Below are 17,496 nucleotides of genomic sequence, written 5' to 3'. Positions count from 1 at the left end.
GCCAAGCTCACCAAGTCCTCATCATCGACAGTCACCCCCACACTTCCCAGCTCATCCCGGCATTGAGTGAACTTCGTGAGATACTTGGGCATATTGTCTCCTTTCTCACACTTAATGTTTCTGAGTTTATCCCTGAGCACCAACTTCCTCTGGTCGCTCTTGCTTTGGAATAAATCTGTCAACGCTTTCCACATCAAGTATGGAGAAGCCTTTCCATGCAGGCTGGATACAATGTGATCCTTCACACCCTCCAACAGAATCCTTCAACACTTTGCTGCCTTCTTTTGCCAAACCTCAACGTGAGCAGCATCAGTAGGCTTTGGGACCTCAGCCTATATGAACTCCTTCAGCCCATTGTCATCTAACACCGCCTCCATCCTGTCTTTCCATGCAATACAATTCGAGCTACCCTCAAGAGCATACTCCAATCACAATCCGTTGAAAGACATTTCAACTTTGTCACCAAGAAAACACTGCTGCAAATTTGAATTCCACCAGCTCAAAACTCCACCGCTTCTGATCTAAAATTCGTGAGAACAAAGTATTTCTCGTACAGAGATTGACTGTATGGGCTTTTACCAGATATCTCACCTTCCAAAGGAAGGATGAATCCAGAGGCTACTTGGCCCGATTACAGACTCTGCCTGAAGAAATAAAATGTAAACACTTTCTGAATAATAGATCTGATGATCAACTCTGCTCCGATACCATGAAGAAATTTTGAATAATATGACACTTATTCACAGAGATTATCCCCATTATACCCTATTTGCGGAATGCATGCATAATACATAACCTCCTCTACGTTGATCATCAATTTGAAGAATCAAAACATTCGCATGCGCACATTGAAACACATCAATAACACATATCAACACAGTATGTAACCGGGGAAAGAATACAGCTGAAAACCCCACACTATCTGTATATTATAATGATAGAGAAAAAGTAACAATACATAGTACAATACTCCTCACAAGTACTCAATACTATCTCCACCTGCTACACATAAACTAGATCAGATCTGAATCAAGTCACAGGTTCAAATCTCCTCCGCTGTCTGCCTGCCTCTACTGCGCAATCCAAAGCAAGAATAGGAATGATCCAAGCTCGTTTTCCTTGGCTTGTACTGCGCAATCCTCATTGGCAATCTCCATCAATGCATGTGCAAATCTCATGCACAACTATAGTCACAACTGATAGCAGTCTCAACCTCTAACACCTGTCTCCACTGAACTGTCCATGCACTGAGTTAACTGATGTATTCTTTAGTTGCTTTATGAGTTAATAATTAGTGAATTAATTAATAATTAATTCACATCACTCATCACTAGTGTATTCTGCAGTTAGACTAAATACAACTAGTTCAACCAAGTCAAACTGAACACAACTCCATCAACTCCTCAATCAACTCCACCAAACTCAACCACTTGAGTTCTAATTGAAGTCCATCATGCAATAGCTCAACTAACCCATAAGAAAAGTGTATTTCCTTCTGACAGTTGCATGTGCCACATCCATAGCTCGAACTGAAGTGCTCCAAGAGGATAAGATAATGTTTATAGTCCAAATATTATTAAGAGCTAATAATATTCGACTGTTCTATATTTAGACTGGCAGTCTAAAAATAGACTCCGCCCATATGTCTAAAAATGGAAGTCCATCTATTTTTACCAACATGACCAATCATCCACAAATAGCATCCTGCAACTCATAGACCATGATCCATATGTCTAAAAATAGACATAGTCTAAAAATAGACTTTGCACCAAAAATAGCCTGCGGACCCACTTAGTGAAGGTGACTCCTTTCCACTAAGCTCCATCATCTTGTTGCATTCTCAACAAGAACTAGCTGGGAAAAACCACTGTTAGTAATAAAACAACTTTTGACCTCTCTAATTCATTAAAATAAATAATGGAAATAGGAAATAAGTGAAAAACAGAACTTATTTCGCCTAGGATGGAATTTATACATCAAATAATGTAACAAAATAATGGTGGGAATGAACATAAGCAAGATAAAATGGAATATCAAGCGTGAAAAGGTGGCAAAAATAATGTCATTTTGGAGGCCCAACATATAAGACCTTGCATGTCCTCATGTAAGAAGGGTGTATTGCTAATTCTCTTCCACTCTTGATCTAGACAAATGATTTTCCTCTCACCTGTCATCATCCTTTATTGTAGTAGTGCCAAGTTGCAATGGGAGATAGATGCCTTGCAAAAAAATGGACTAGATTGTTGAACTTCATAATTGTAAGGGGATATATTTTCAAAGCCATATATGTAATTGTTTCCACATGTGTGACTATATTTGTAATAGTATCAAACCTTACAAGAGTACAATCCTAAAAAAGCTTTACATCTCTAGAATTCCCACATATTTATTCCAGTTTTGCTAAATTTGACCCTATCATTATCCAATGATAGAGCAACTTTGATTTGCTTTCTGTCCCTTTCAATGCTTAATATATATAGAATTATGATGGATCTCTCCTAATTCTACAATAGTTAATTTGAAACATCATAAATTTACTGCTTAAAATGTTGTCAAGGGCCTTGCTAATGAATTACATAATAATATAACTTGCCAAGTCTCAAAGGCAAAGATTGTAAGTATTCATAATGAAAATGTAGAGAAGTTGTGTCACTAGATTTAATAACTTATAGAAAAATCTATATATGCATGTTATATATATGTTTCTCAATCATTTACAAAAGCCATCCTAGTGTTACTAATTCTCAGGTCAAGTGATTCAATGCTTTGGATGTTTCCATTGATATACATGGAGTTCTCTTCCGTGTTTGGACTAAATTCATTATCTTTGGATCCTTCCAATGGTCCCTTGTCAGATGTAAGGCACCCTCCTTCTCCAACACATACACAATTACTACCCAAAAATTCAAGTAATTGGCTTGCATTAATGACTTCTAACAACTTGCTTTGATACTTATTTCCAAGTACATGTATCATTTTAGTTGTCTTTGGATCAAGGAAACCTTTTATAGTGTTCCATAGCAATCTAAAACCAACCCCAACATTGATGATGAGCATATTGTTAGTGTCAGTCTTTGAAACCTTCCTCCAGTGATCAAACATGCTCTTACAAAATGATTTTAAGGTGTCAAAGTCAAGTTTTGTCATTTCAGTGAGTCTTCAAATAAAATTTGGTCACTAGGTATAGGGTATAGGGTTTGTTTTCACTTCTTTCAAAGTTGTCCAAATGTCGGTCCATGTCACCATTCAGCTGAGTGTACCATCATTCAAAGAGTTGTCATCATCATTTGAGGTTCCCACGGGTCATTTTACACCTTGTTCGTGCTTCAGTTGTACTTGGGTAAGGTTCATTTCCCTCTCCTAGGGTTTTGAAGGTAATTTCTCTTGGATGGAAAAATCATCAACAAAAATTGTGTCCTGATGTTCATACACCTTCCCCTATCCTTAATGTACCTTATTAAACACTTCCCATCATTGATATCCCTCAAATTCCTCATTTTCCCACAAACCCTAGTTTCTTGCTACAATTTGACAATTTTCTAGGTTAAGCCTGTGTTTTTCCCTTTTGGACCTCTTCCCCTCACTCAATCTTTGAAATTCAACTTTCTCCTGTTTCCTAACATCTCTCCTTACTTCCCAAAATTTTTCCAAGAATTTAGAAGCCCCTTATCCCCTTTATTTCACTTCATTTCGACAAATCCCCTGTTCCACACATCGGGATAGGTTTTACTCAAACTGTGTTTCTGAGCAAGAAAAGATGAATTTGGAAAACGTGAGAGAGGTTTTTGTCCTTAGTGACCCAAGAAGAAAAGCCTCTTTCAGTTTTTACACAGTTTTCATGGTTTGGGAGAAATGTTGAAAACATCATTGGCCTCAGGAGGATTGATGCACTTCTGGAGTGACCTTGGGAAAATCAATATTTCTCCTAGCCTCGTTGGCCAAATGACTTTCTTGATGAGTCAAATGATAACTAGACACAAAGAGTTTTCCCATGAGCTATCATGAGCTCAATTTGGAGTCGAGGAAGACCTTCAAAAGTTGACTGCAACAACTATCTGCATTTAGGCAGCCTCATTTTGCACATTTTGACCAGTCTTGGGAGATTGGACTTTTGACAGAGAAAATGACCTCCAAATTGGAAAATTCAAGATGTTCTGCAAATTAGACTCGATAAGATTTCTAACAAGCTATCCCCCACCCAATTTGGACATCGGGAAGGCCTGCAAAACTGGTCTGAAAAAAGGCACTATGCACCTATGACAGGTTTCCAATGTAAAATTACACTGGCACTGCGCACCTGTTGAAAACACCTCAAAATTGCTATAAAAACACCTCCAAAGCTATTTAATGCTGGTGCCAAGTAAGTTTACCATTCCTCCTTGCTAAGAAAGAAGTGTGCTTGATTTCTTGAGTGTGTTTGGCATCATTTCATAGCAAACCCTATTGGCATTGAGATTTCTCTCATAAACCCTAAATAAGCTAACCTACCTCTCATAAGCCACTAAGGGTCATTGGCTGCCTTTCTCCTCCATTTACACTTGGTTTATCAACTCTTCCTCACTATCCATCACTCATCAAACTTCATTCCATTAAACCCTAACTTCTACATCAAACCCTAGCCCTAATTCCCTATTCCCAAACCTTAACTCTCAAATCCTACATATTCATTACAACTACTTCATTAAAAAACCCTACATCACATCAAATCTCACTCATAGCCCTGTCTCATCCCATTCATTCCCTTTATATTTGAAAATCTCTTCATACTCATCATTCACCCACACTACCTTTCTTTCCTCATTAGCATTTACAGTCAATCAAGCCAATGGACAATGATTATGGATATTTTGTCCTTGTGGACCATGAGGTGGCACAAGAGGTGAGTGTCATGGACTTGGATGCTCAAAATCCAAGGAGTGTCAAAGATTTGATCATCAAGGAAAAAGATTTGTAATGCAAGGACAAAGAGGCTAAAGGCCAAGCTAAGAAGAGTTTTGAGGAACAAGAAAGAGCAAGATAAGCTCAAGATCTTGGCCGAAGCATCATTGGCCCAGCAAAGCACCTAAAAAGGATCACTCATGCCAAATTTCAAGGGAGCATTTTTTGCCATTTTTGAAATTTTTAATGCAAAAAACAGGTTTTTTTAGAAGGTGCGTAGTGTCACCGGCGCTACGCTTTTGTTGGGGGCCTCCATTTGCAAAAAGGTTTGCATTTTTGGAATTAGCATGAAAAAATATGCATGCTCACGAATGGCTGAGATTTTTGGACAAGTTCTGGGTCTCCAAAAGGGCAAAAAAACTCAAAAAGTGCCCTCTCTGCCACTTTTTTGCCACACAGGAAGCAGTCTTGGGAGATTCCATTTTTGGAGGGGCAAATGAACTCCAAATCCAAAATTTCAAGTTGTTCCAGAAAGTAGACTCACCAAGATTTCCAACGAGCTATCCGGCACCTGATTTGGACTTCGGGAAGCCTTCCAAAAGTGGGCTGGAAAAAGCACTACGCATAGGAGAAATTTTTCCAGTTTTGCCTATTTGTTTAGAATTTCGCCCAGTTTAGCTATCAGTTGACTTTTTCTTCTCTCTTTGGTAAATTAATGATGTAATATGATGTGATATGATGTACTATGATGTAAATATGATGAAAAATGACTTGAGGGGGTAGATACATCAGTTAGAATTGCTTGGAGGATGAATGAATCAGTTTCCATAATTTTAGAGGCAAGTTGTTCCACTGCTTATTTTGTAGTTCCTAGTTTAGATGTTGTTGAAACAACTCCTTGACTCATGGATTCGACCCCTGATGGCTAGCATAGGTGGTTTGATGCCTATATCTTGTACTTTCTTAGTCATTTGTCAAGATTGGACTCTTGTGGATGCATTGAACATTATTGTAAATCACTTCTGTAGTTTGGCAAGGAAATGAACCAAGGTTTTGCAACATTTTGTGGGATTCTTGTGGTAATGTGTTTTGGCATTGTTTTCTTTTCTGTAATTTAGTTTGTCTTGTGTGTATGTGTTCCAACATCTATTTCTTTCTTCATAACTAAATGAATCAAGAGAATTAGGTAGAATCCATTGATATTCAATGCTCTGCCTAGAGGATACATTTAGTTTTTAATGTTTTCCACTGTTTGAAGAGGACTCATGAAACTTGCATGCCCTCTCCAACTCCTCACCAGTCTTTAGACTCACCATCACATTCATTTCAAAGTGATAAAACACTTGCCTACCTCGCCCCACAGAAACCTCTGCAAATCTGAGTTGATTTCCCAGATCCAAAGCTGCCTTCCTCATCTGATCCAGCAAACAACCATTAAAATCAATCAAAATCCTCTGAACATATACCTAGCCTAAAATTACTATTCATATCACTCATCTCAAGCATTAATTGCCATATTTTCTTTGAGATTGAAAAGGAGAGAGCCCTCGCCCGACCTGGTAGGGCTAGCTACCAGGTTAAGCGTGGTTTGATGTTACCCTAGACCTGCCTTCCTTCAGCCTGAGGTAGAGTTAGGCACTAACATAGTGGCGACCATACCGGGGAACATAGTTTTATGTTCCTCAGCAAAATGTATCAAGTTTAGATTTGGTTGTTGATGGTGGGCAACAATCAGACACCGGAAGGCTGAAATCATTCACCTGGTGACTCCAGTGTCGAACAATCTCAAGGTTCAAAATTTTTATGGCAACTCTACTCTTCAAGAACTAGTAGCCTGAAGAATTTTTTGTTTTTTTGTTTGGAGAATTCGTTGTTATCAAAATGGATTTGTTTGCTCAAAGGTATGCTCCCATGAGCCAAGATCACATTCTAGGTTTCCCAAATAAAATTCCTAAGGTAGATTAGCAAAGGAATTTGCTTATGTTTAAAGATGATGATAGGAATGATGTTGCTTTACATCTGGTTAGATTTCACATACATATTCGCTAGTTGAAGGTTGATTTTCCTGAAGAATGCTTGATGAAGATATTCATGGCCACTTTGGAAGGTCAAACCCGATCTTGGTATGAAAGTTTGCCGCCTGCTTGTATTCACTGTGTTAGGCCCCTATACTACTAGTGTAACCCCTTGTTGTTATTAGTATAACCCACTTATTATATTGTTGTACCCATGCAGTGCCCATATTGTTACTATTGTGCCCCATCGAAGCCCACTATTGTTATTATTGTGCCCTTACATTATTATTGTTATGTCGGCTCTGATTATGTTATGACCCCTTAGACTCCTATATATAGAAAGGAGGTCTTTTCATTTGTATCATCAAAGAATTGTTCATTTATGTAATGTAAAGGAGGTTGCCCCCTCGAAGAGGCTGAATTCTAAGGCGTTGATCTATCTTTTCTATCTTTTCTTGAGCTGGTTTCATAACATTTGGTATCAGAGCTTTGGATTCTAGGGTTTCGCTGCTCCAAACAGGTCATCGTGGCATTTTCGCTATAACTTTTTTTCTGTGACCTTTCAGAAGTCGTAAAAAAACCCATTTGAGAAGAAATCACTTTGAACCTTGGGTCCGAATTTCAGAGCTTTTCGCGCGATATTTGCGGAGATATGATCTGAGGAAGTTGGTCTTTTTGCAGACTCCTGAATTACATTCAAAATAGGTGACCTGGGGAAAATCATCATAACTTTCTCTCTGGGGATCAGATTGAAATTTCGTAAGAATTTACAGAAAGAGGACAGACTGTAGTTTTTTGTATATCTTTTTGAGATCCATAGGTCAAAACAGTGACACGTGGCACTTCATATAAGTTCACTCTTCTGGAAAGGTCTATAATCCGGCCGTCTTGGGAGATTGTGCATAACTCTTTCTTAGAGAATCCAATTTCGATCAAACTGGTGGCATTGGAAAGAGGACATAGAGGGCTACTACAGGTAGCAATTTTAGAACTTAAATATCCAAAGGTACAGCATTACAGTCGTTTCAATATCGAGGTCCTAAAATCAAGAAAAAGCAAGATGAGGAAGTTTGATGGCAAGGATCCGGTAAATTGGATACTTCAAATGGAGCAATATTTTGATCTACATGGTGTACCACTGTTACAAAAGGTATGTATTGCATCTTCTTATTTAGAACCAGATCAATTTTTATGGTATAAAGGGCTTTGTTCTCGTAAACAACTTGTTACGTGGTCAATTCTCACGGAGGAAATGATAGCACATTATGAGGATACAAAGAGCAACACCTTCTTTATAGCAACACCACAACAATTGGAAAGAGTAAAAGGGCTTTGTGACATATTGGAAAGTAAAATTATGGCAACAAGGAAGTCTACCCCTCACAACTATAAAGATGGAAGTGTTGTTTCTCCTAGCCTTCCACAACCTACAAGGGTTACACCACAACAATTGGAAGAAAAAAGAGAAAAAGGGCTTTGTTACAATTGTGATAGCAAATGCACTAAAGGTCATAAGTGTGCTGAGAAGAAATTATTTTACATAGAGTATGAAGAGGAGGAAGAAAAGGATCAAGAAACATCAAAAGAAGAGGATATATGCCAGGACCCAACCCCAGAGAAAGAAGAAATGAATCAGACCATATCTTGTAAACTATTGGCAAGAATGACCACTTCTCAAACTCTCAAGATAGAAGGACATATCAAGAAGAAAAAGGTGCAAGAAGTGAAAGATCACATCAAGGAAGAAGCAATGAATCCAACCATATCTTGTAATTCATTGTTCGAAATTACCACTCCTCAAACTATCAAGATAGAAGGACATATCAAGAAGAAAAATGTTCAAGAACTGAAAGATCACATCGAGCATCAAGAAATGAATCCGACCATATCTTGTAAAGGATTGGAAGAAATTACCACTCCTCAAACTCTAGAGATAGAAGGACATATCAAGAAGAAAAAAAAGGTTCAAGTAGTGAAAGATCACATGAGCATCAACAACAAGTTCTCCAACTTTTAAAGGATAACGCCACTTCGGTGCAAAAGCAAACGAAACAACAGGTAGATAAACATTGTAGTGAAAAATGTTTTGATGTAGGTGATTGGGTATTTTTACTGCTACATCTCAAGCAAGCTATTTATGAGAAGGAAATGTTGGCAATACTACATGCACTTAAAAAATGGCGATCTTACCGAATGGGAAGACTCTTCAAGGATGAGGATGTGAAAGCATTGTTTTGTGCTATTTATATTATCCAACCAGATTGGATAAACAAAGCAAGGGATGAATGGAAGAAGGACGAAGAAGTATGGCCACTTATTCAAAAGTTGCAAAAGATCCCAATTCAAACAATATTGCCAGAAATTGAAGAGGAAGGAAAAATAATATTGGAACCTGGAGCAATCGCAGAAAAAAGAACCCGACAACTACAAAATCGATCAATTTCAGAGTATCTCATCAAGTGGAAGAACTTACCCGCTGAAGATTCCACATGGGAGGACAAGAATTTTATACAGAAGCATCAAGAACTACTCAAGCGTTGAGGACAACTCTTATTGAAGGAGAGGGGCATGTTAGGCCCCTATACTACTAGTGTAACCCCTTATTGTTATTAGTATAACCCACTTATTATATTGTTGTACCCATGCAGTGCCCATATTGTTACTATTGTGCCCCATCGAAGCCCACTATTGTTATTATTGTGCCCTTACATTATTATTGTTATGTCAGCTTTGATTATGTTATGACCCCTTAGACTCCTATATATAGAAAGGAGGTCTTTTCATTTGTATCATCAAAGAATTGTTCATTTATGTAATGTAAAGGAGGTTGCCCCCGCGAAGAGGCTGAATTCTAAGGCGTTGATCTATCTTTTCTATCTTTTCTTGAGCTGGTTTCATAACACACTGTATAAAGGATTTTCATACCATGTTCTTTGAAAGGTATAAAGAATCTTATCCATCATTAAATTTAATTAAGAACTGTTGCAAAGATGTTTATAATTTTATTAAAAATCTTGAGAAAGTTTATGAAGATGATGACTTCATGGACGATGAGATCATGGAGGCCCTCTATGAAAATCCATTTCAGTAGCATAAAGAGAGCGATACTTATCAAGATGATCAGGAAAATTTACAACAGGTTCAAGATCTTAGTACAATTGAAAATGATGAAAGAGAAGGTCTTACTTCCGATCTGCTCATAGCAGAAGATAGTATGTAGGGAAATCAAGTTTCAATTTCAAATTTTGATAAAGTCAAGTTGGCTAGTTCAGATCTAGATTCTGATCATGATGATGAAGAAGATTCAGATCGTGATGATGAGGAAATCATTCAAACCAGTCACTTTGTTACACAAAATCATAGTCAGTGTATTGTAGCTTCTTCTGTGCTTGAAGATGAAGGAATTTTGCATCTTGATAGTCAACAGGAATCACATGAAATAAATCAACAGTATGAGGAAAATTTATATACTGATTTGCTTGAAATTAATGAAGATATTCAACAACCTTGTGAATCTTTAGGAGGGAAAGAATACAATTATTGTTTTAGCAAAAGGGAACAAAAATTACTTTCTCCTCTGTCTGAAGATGAGATAGATCAACTCCTGAAAGGTCATGTTACAACCCAAGCTAATGCAGGTTTGCAGTGTGCACATGGTTAAGAAGCTGTTGGTGAAGATTCTTCTACTTTTGAAAATGATAACAGTCTTGAAATTAGATTTATAGATCAACAAACAGATATTGTTTTCCTTCATGAAAATGATAAGGCTGTCATGTTTTTTAATCTTGAAGAATGTTTTCTGTTTAGGAATGGCTTAGACTATGAAATTGAGGAATGTGAGCCTGAGAGACACAGTATGCCATAATTCAAGTCAGAATTTCTCATGGTCGAGGAATTTACTGCTAGCACTCAGATAACAAAAGCTTACACTGCTCTATGCCTTCCTATCAATCAGCAACCAACTCTTCTTTCAGATCATAATGAAGGGAGTACTTGTATTTTTGCTGCTGGATCTCAAGACAAGCTAGTGCTTCAGGATTTTCAAGATCCCTTCAACATTCTTTTGCAAGCATTAGAGAAGATGAATGTTGCCTGGTTCGTTAGCATAAGCCTTGGTTTCAGTTGTTATTGTAACTTGCCTACATGTACTTCGTTCTACTTTCTCGGGGAAAGTGACAGCAGGATTTCAGTAAGTAGCCATCTGCTGGATTGGTTACATTGGAAGTCCCACTTCACATAATTATACATATTTCATCAGTCGGCGGGTGGTTGTCATCATGATTTGAAGTCCTCAAATCTCGATGCTCTGCTGCCCTTAAAAAGCTTTGTAAGTACTTGTTCAACTGAGTGTTTAGTTTCGGCTTTTGAGAGTCTTGTTTTAGTTTTGAGTTAGTCAGTTCTTAGTCATTTCAGTTATGAGTCTTGAGTCTTGAGTTTTGATGTTTTTGTTGCCAAGATATTGACTCCATATTGCCCAATGGATAAGGCACTGGTCTGCTCTCCCAAAGATCTACAATTCTTGGCACCTCCAAGGAGCTACCATCCCCATTGGAGCCAATGTTAGTGTTATTCTTTGAAACCTTTCTATATTGATCAAACATGCTCTTACAAAATGATTTAAGGTGTCAAAGTCAAATTTTGTCATTTCAGTGAGTCTTCAAATAAAATTTGGTCACTAGGTATTAGGTCTAGGGTTTCTTTTCACTTCTTTCAAAGTTGTCCAAATGTCGGTCCATGTCACCATTTAGCTGAGTGTACCATCATTCAAAGAGTTTTCATCATCATTTCAGGTTCCCACGGGTCATTTTACACCTTGTTCGTGCTTCAGTTGTACTTGGGTAAGGTTCATTTCCCTCTCCTAGGGTTTTGAAGGTAATTTCTCTTGGATGGTCAAATCATCAACAAAACTTGTGTCCTGATGTTCATACACCTTCCCCTATCCTTAATGTACCTTATTAAACACTTCCCATCACTGATATCCCTCAAATTCCTCATTTTCCCACAAACCCTAGTTTCTTGCTACAATTTGACAATTTTCTAGGCTAAGCCTGTGTTTTTCCCTTTTGGACCCCTTCCCCTCACTCAATCTTTGAAATTCCACTTTCCCCTATTTCCTAACATCCCTCCCTACTTCCCAAAATTTTCTCAAGAATTTAGAAGCCCCTTATCCCCTTTATTTCACTTCATTTCGACAAATCCCCTGTTCCACACATTGGGATAGGTTTTACTCAAACTATGTTTCTGAGCAGGAAAAGATTAATTTGGAAAAAGTGAGAGAGGTTTTTGTCCCTTAGTAACCTAAGAATAAAAGCCTCTTTCATTTTTTACACAAATTTCATGGTTTGTGAGAAATGTTGAAAACATCATTGGCCTCAGGAGGATTGATGCACTTCTGGAGTGACCTTGGGAAAATCAAGGTTTCTCCTAGCCTAGTTGGCTAAATGACTTGCTTGATGAGTCAAATGATAAATATACAAAAATATATTTCCAATGCACTATCATGAGCTGAATTTGGAGTTGAGGAAGAACTTCAAAAGTTGATTGCAACAGCACTTTGCATTTGGGCAGCCTCATCTTGCACATTTTGACCAGTCTTGCGAGATTGGACTTTTGAAAGGGAAAACGACCTCCAAATTGGAAAATTCAAGATGTTATGGAAAGTAGACTCAATAATGTTTCTAAAGAGCTATCCCGTTCCCAATTTGGACACCGAAAAGGCCTCCAAAACTGGTCTGCAAAAAGGTGTTGCGCATAGAATTGGTGCTGCGCACCTATGGCAAGTTTCCAGTGTAAAATTACACTGGCGCGACGCACCTATTGAAAACACCTCAAAAATGCTATCAAAACACCTCCAAAGCTATTTAATGCTGGTGCCAAGTAAGTTTACCATTCCTCCTTGCTAAGAAAGAAGTGTGCTTGATTTCTTGAGTGTGCTTGGCATCATTTCAGAGCAAACCTTATTGGCATTGATATTTCTCTCATAAACCGTAAATAAGCTAACCTACGTCTCATAAGCCACTAAGTGTCATTGGCTACCTTTCTCCTCCATTTACACTTGGTTTATCAACTCTTCCTCACTATCCATCACTCATCAAACTTCATTCCATTAAACCCTAACTTCTACATCAAACCCTAGCCCTAATTCCCTATTCCCAAACCCTAACTCCAGAATCCTACATATTCATTACACCTACTTAATTAACAAACCCTGCATCACATCAAATCTCACTCATATCCCTGTCTCATCCCACTCATTCCATTTATATTTGAAAATCTCTTCATACTCATCATTCACCCACACTACCTTTCTTTCCTCACTAGCATTTACAGTCAATCAAGCCAATGGACAATGATTATGGAGATTTTGTCCTTGTGGACTATGAGGTGGCACAAGAGGTGAGTTTCATGGGCTTGGATGCTCAAAATCCAAGGAGTTTCAAAGATTTGATCATCAAGGAAAAGATTTGTAATGCAAGGACAAAGAGGCTAAAGGCCAAGCTAAGAAGAGTTTTGAGGAACAAGAAAGAGCAAGATAAGTTCAAGATCTTGGCTGAAGCATCATTGGCCCAGAAAAGCACCTAAAAAGGATCACTCATGCTAAATTTCAAGGAATTTGGAGCATTTTTTGTCATTTTTGAAATTTTTAATGCAAAAAACAGGTTTTTTTAGCAGGTGTGTAGCGCCACTGGTGCTACGCTTTTGTTGGGGGCATCCATTTGCAAAAAGGTTTGCATTTTTGGAATCAGCATGAAAAAATATGCATGCTCAGGAATGGCTGAGATTTTTGGACAAGTTCTGGGTCTCCAAAAGGGCAAAAAACACTCAAAAAGTGCCCTCTTTGCCACTTTTTTGCCACACAGGAAGCAGTCTTGGGAGATTCCATTTTTGGAGGGGCAAATGAACTCCAAATCCAAAAATTCAAGTTGTTCCAGAAAGTAGACTCACCAAGATTTCCAACGAGCTATCCTGCACCTAATTTGGACTTCAGGAAGCCTTCCAAAAGTGGTCTGGAAAAAGCGCTACGCATAGGATCAGTAGCGTTGCGCATAGGAGAAATTTTGCCAGTTTTGCCTGTTTGTTCAAAATTTCGCCCAATTTAGCTATCAGTTGACTTTTTCTTCTCTCTTTGGTAAATTAATGATGTAATATGATGTGATATGATGTACTATGATGTAAATATGATGAAAAATGACTTGAGGGAGTAGATACATCAGTTAGAATTGCTTGGAGGATGAATGAATCAGTTTCCATAATTTTAGAGGCAAGCTGTTCCACTGCCTATTTTGTAGTTCCTAGTTTAGATGTTGAAACCGATCCTTGACTCATGGATTCGACCCCTTGTGGCTAGCATAGGTGGTTTGATGCCTATATCTTGTACTTTCTTAGTCATTTGTCAAGGTTGGACTCTTGTGGATGCATTGAGCATTATTGTAAATCACTTCTACAGTTTGGCAAGGAAATGAACCAGGGTTTTGCAACATTTTGTGCGATTCTTGTGGTAATGTGTTTTGGCATTGTTTTCTCTTCTGTAATTTAGTTTGTCTTATGTGTATGTGTTCCAACATCTATTTCTTTCTTCATAACTAATGAATCAAGAGAATTAGGTAGAATCCATTGAAATTTAGTGCTCTGCCTAGAGGATACATTTAGTTTTTAATGTTTTCCACTGTTTGAAGAGGACTCATGAAACTTGCATGCCCTCTCCAACTCCTCACCAGTCTTTAGACTCACCATCACATTCATTTCAAAGTGCTAAAACACTTGCCTACCTCGCCCCACAGAAACCTCTTCAAATCTGAGTTGATTTTCGAGACCCAAAGCTGCCTTCCTCATCTGATCCAACAACCAACCATTAAAATCAATCAAAATCCTATGAACATATACCTAGCCTAAAATTAGTATTCATATCAGTCATCTCAAGCATTACTTGCCATATTTTATTTGAGATTGACAAGGAGAGAGCACTCTCCTGACCTGGTAGGGCTAGCTACCAGGTTAAGCGTAGTTTGATGTTACCCTAGACCTGTCTTCATTCAGCCTGAGGTAGAGTTAGGAACTAACACATATGACACTACCTCAGGATAGTTATCCCCATCAATATTCTATATACGTAATATAAGTTCTCTTGCAACCTTATTGAAATTCTTTATACCCACACCCTGGACATCCAAAATTGTTGTGGTGGAATCGATGTGACCTTTTGTAGTAATGGAACAAGCATGGAACTTAACATTCAAAATCTCCTGAAATTCTTGAACATAATACTTTAGATATTCATGAATAGTTGTAATATGCATAAGTTTAATCAAATCAACCTTTACAATCCTTGTTATGCAATGATTTGTTGCACTCCCTGTCTCATACCCTCAGCTATTGAACTTTGCCCAAAATGTTGCAAAGCGACAAAAGCTGTCAATGAATTCAACATGAAAAACATTGATTAGAGCATCCCCGAAGAAAAGAAGAAGACTTTCCTTGAAGAAATTATGAAGAAAGTGTCCAAAACCTTGTTTTTCAAGCCCAATGCTAATTTTAACAGGAAAAACCGTGTTGGTACCCTTTGGTCTAACTATTGACTAGCGCTGGCAGCGCGACTTTGGATAGGAAAATCCACGTTGATCCTCTTCAGGCAATTTCTCCAAAAATGGAGCAGAAGCTTCTCTTACTAGAAGCCTCGAGAACGACGAGATGGTTATTGTTGAGTAAGGATATGGTCGAGTTCTCCCATTTTGAGTCCTTGATCGTACCTTTAGGGATATTCCCCTTAAGTTGTGGACCTTCTTCCCCCTTTTGTGGATCCCTAACTCCCTCTCCTTCCTTATAAATACATTCCCTTATACCCTCAAATGGTTGTTCAGACTAGATTGGTCATGCTGCTGTTTAATTATGCCTAATTGCTGCCAATTTGTGAATGAGAGAGGAGAGCTTGAGAAGTATTGGCTTGGACTTGGAAACCCATCCTGAAGGAGGCTTCCAACATCAAGGCAGTAGTTGTATACTTCCCTCTTGTGTTTATTATTAATATAATGCATGTTTACTTTCCATAAACGTGTAAATGACTACTTGCTTAGTATGATGCTCCTTGGTCTGTCGTATGGTTTACATTAGAATGTATATGCTATGTTTTTCCTTTGTTGTCTTTGTTTGATCTCTCTTTTAGGTATTTGTTCACAACATAATAGTGAGGATTGAGCTTGGAAGTGAGGAGATTGAGATCGACATCAACGAGTGTTTAGCATCAGAATGAGGTAGGTTATCTGTATTCCTTTGCATTTTCCAACATACACTAGGAAAGCCTGCACTTGTTTGCCTGGTTTGTTGCTAGCTCCTCTATAACACTAGAGAGATCGCTTTTGCCCGCAGAAGGAATTATCTTCATAACAGTCCTAGTATATATAAACAAGTCTTCCAACCTTGTCTACTCCATAAGACCTTGTGGATATACTTGGTAACTTCAAGTGGCTCTTCGAAGTCAAAATCCTCATTGATATTATCAACACCATACTCATTTATCCAACAAATCATCTTAACTCACATTTGCTTGGTTTTCTCAATGTCAAATTTCCTTGCTTTAAGGAATCTCAACATGAAATGATAATCATCGTGTCTAGGAGGCCAAAGGTCTTCTGCAAAAAGTGGTTGTCGAAAGTTATGAACAACCGCTTGTTCCTCAACATATTATATACCCTTAATTATATTAACCTTCTTTCTAGGATTCCTTTTCTTTAAGGAGTGCCAAAACTTTGTCAAGGCATTGATTGCTTTCTTTTTAAAAGCTCTTATTTTAGGTTTTCTCTGCTCATGTTCAAAATTATCCACATCATATTTTGATTCAGATTGGATCATTATATTGTTTGTCATCCATCTCGATGCATTCGGAGTAGAAAAAGTGGAGTAATCAGCTCACATGATCGTTTTTATCGGCAGGACCCAGTTTGGCGAAACAGGGTCTGAAACCTTTTGGGAACATTTTGAGGCATCAAACAACATTTTTTGAGGGTAAGAATTTGCTACTTTCGCATGCATCTTTTTATGCTGTTCTACATACAGATATCTTTCCAATGCCACAATAATCTCGTCATTCAAAGTCCGTATGAAAAAGTTATGCCACTCAGAAGTTGACCTTCTTGTTTTCACACCTATAATTCGCTAGGATGCCACGTCTACCCCCGTTATTCATGGGAAAGGGACTAGCCACGTGTTTGTGATGTAAAAGACTCTAGAAAAGTTTATATTGTAATTCTAGTTCAGAGTTGATGTAGTCAAACTTAACCACTAGTAGGTGATCGGGCTGTGTTATAACCAGGTCACTAGGAGGAAGAGGCATTCCATTCCTTCGAGAGCATTTTGTTCCATAGCTGAGCGAAGATAACTGAGAGGGATAAGAGGTAGAGCACACAGGGAGGATTTATGCGCTATAGCACCCCACAGGCCACATGCCTTACTTCTTTGTGCTTGCATCCATATTTCCAGACAGAGAAAGAGAGCGAAGCGACCTCACCTTCCAGCTGGGTTTTCTCCCATAAGGGTTTCCCAGAGCATATATTGTGCCTTATGTGTGCGTGTGAGATTATTTTGTCATTCTCTACTTTTCTGCATAATT

The 17,496-nt window shown here is 38.2% G+C and overlaps 1 pseudogene; it reads right to left on the bottom strand.

The window, feature by feature from the left end:
• Positions 1 to 2,744: 2,744 nt before the first annotated feature.
• LOC149266978 (phosphatidylinositol/phosphatidylcholine transfer protein SFH2-like) lies at positions 2,745 to 16,739 on the bottom strand (annotated as a pseudogene).
• Between the last annotated feature and the right edge of the window lie 757 nt (positions 16,740 to 17,496).

Source organism: Pinus tabuliformis, chromosome 6, assembly GCF_031772625.1.
Source record: "Pinus tabuliformis cultivar Carrire ecotype Pingquan chromosome 6, CPIR1, whole genome shotgun sequence".
NCBI lineage: Eukaryota > Viridiplantae > Streptophyta > Pinopsida > Pinales > Pinaceae > Pinus > Pinus tabuliformis.
The sequence above is the reverse complement of the archived record's forward strand: the minus strand, read 5'-3'. Positions and strand labels throughout refer to the sequence as shown.